The following is a 2041-nucleotide window of genomic DNA, read 5'->3' as shown; positions in this document are numbered from 1 at the left end:
CCCCCCCCACCCCTCTCCCGCACCACACAACTTAGTTATCCGTATCTTTTCCTCCCCACTCAATAATTAGTCCTCGCGCAAACCAACTTGTCCCGTCGAGTCGCGCCCCACACTGCTCTCGACTTCGTCAGCAACTCTCTCAAGGCGACACTCACGTGCTCGCTCGCTCACACAGTGTAGCTCGTGGCCCAGAGAAGTGCGTGAGTTCTTTGATGTTTGCCGCGTGGTGCGAGAGCACGCGGGCGTATGGAGGGGCGGGGGGGATCATAGCTCGGCTGGTCGACGAGGACCGCGCCGCCGGCGGCCGACTAGGCTCGCGATTGTCTGCAGGGCGAGAGGCTCAACGAGAAGCGCTGCCCGTCGAGGGGCGGTCGAGGACCCTTCTCGGTCCGGGCAGACCTCTCATCTCGGTATCCGACACCCCCTACCCCCTTCACCCCGCAGCCATAACGGTCAGCCGCCCCCCCCCCTCTCCCCGCACTTAATAACACACGTGCCCGGGCCGTGGGAGCCGGCGCACACGTGCACGCACGGACAACGCTGAGCGGAGGAAACAAAATGACGACGACGGCGAATTATTCCAGTCTGCGCAACGATTTTTCCCTTTTTTTTGACGAAAGTAATTTTCCCTGCGCGTCGTCATTGCTACAGCCGCTACTGCTGCTGCTGCTGCTGCTGGTACGGCGCCTGCCGCCGCCGCTTTGAGACAAAATAATATTTTTCCATGACAGAAAGGCAAGGCGGGCGGGCGGTTCCTGCTTCCCCCTGGGCTTTTCGCGGCACCGGGGCGGGTAAGGGAGGGGAAGGGAGGGGAAGGGAGGGGAAGGGAGGGATGGTGGTGCCAGCCCAGCACCAGGCCGTTGACATGTTGACATTCGCCTCCCGACTCCTGCTCGGCCCGCTGTCGCGACCCCCTGTAAGTTAGGCCTCCCAGTCCACCGCCCCCCCCCCCACCCCCCCAAAGGGAGAAGGGGCGCGCTGGAGGGTTGGCCAGGCCTATGGACCCAGGGGTGGCGCCGCACTTGACAACGAGAGGTGGTCCATGATGATTGATCTCTCTGATCCCTGGCCCGGTCTGTCCGGCGGCGGGGCGGCCGGACGTGGCACGGCCCGAGCCCAGCCCCACACCCCCACCTCCTCACCCCGACTGCTGCCCGCGAGCCGATACTTCGCGTCACGGCCGAGCAAGGAGCTGCGGCAGGGCAAGGCAGGCGGCGCGAGTCGGGAGGCACAACAAATAAATAAGGCGATAGCGTGCTCCAGTTTGCGTCCTCTGTCTCGTTTCCTTCTCTCTCTCTCTCTCTCTCGCTGCCCCTCTCTCGCCCTCTCTTGCTCTCTGCGATGATCGCCCACACGTCGTGCACGACTTCACTCCCCCTCGCACGCCACCTCCAAGTCGGTGTTTGTGCGGCCGGGGCCGGCCCCCGACCTGTTGGCGGCGCGACCCCGGGGCCTCCGGGCCTCCCAGGTGCGACAAGGCGGCGGTAATCCTGCTTTGATCTCCATCCAGCCTGCTTTGCCTTGATGTATGTTGATCCCGCAGCGTTGTGCCCCGCGCCCCACCGCGCCGCGCCCCACCATACCCCACCGCGACCCACCACGCCCCACCGCGCCCCAACCACGCCCCACCGTGCCCCGGCAGCCGGGTGTGCAACACGTGAGAGGGTCCTAACCTGACTAAAGTGGTACCCCCTCCGTAGGCTTCCTGAGGGGAAGGGGGGAGCGGGTGCTACGCTGCTGCGCGGGCCCTGCAAGGTAAGGTGAACTCAGGGTCGCTTGTGTCAACATCAAGCAGGCCGAGGCGAGGCGAAGGCCCTCTAGCGCTCCCGGCGGTCCCCGCAGCGCCCAGCGAGCCGGACAAGGAGGGACACTCACAGAGGAGACCGCGGCGGGCCGCCCGTTCTCGTCGTGGGAACGGACCCGGCTGTAGCACCACCGCGTGGGGAGCACGGGGACAGTCGGATGCGGAGCGCAACCTCGGCGCGGCGGGCTGCCGGCCGCCTGCGGTGTCCCCCCGAGCACGGAGAGGCACTATCCGCCC

Source organism: Frankliniella occidentalis, unplaced genomic scaffold, assembly GCF_000697945.3.
Source record: "Frankliniella occidentalis isolate FOCC.00 unplaced genomic scaffold, Focc_3.1 Scaffold91, whole genome shotgun sequence".
Lineage (NCBI taxonomy): Eukaryota > Metazoa > Arthropoda > Insecta > Thysanoptera > Thripidae > Frankliniella > Frankliniella occidentalis.
The sequence above is the reverse complement of the archived record's forward strand: the minus strand, read 5'-3'. Positions refer to the sequence as shown.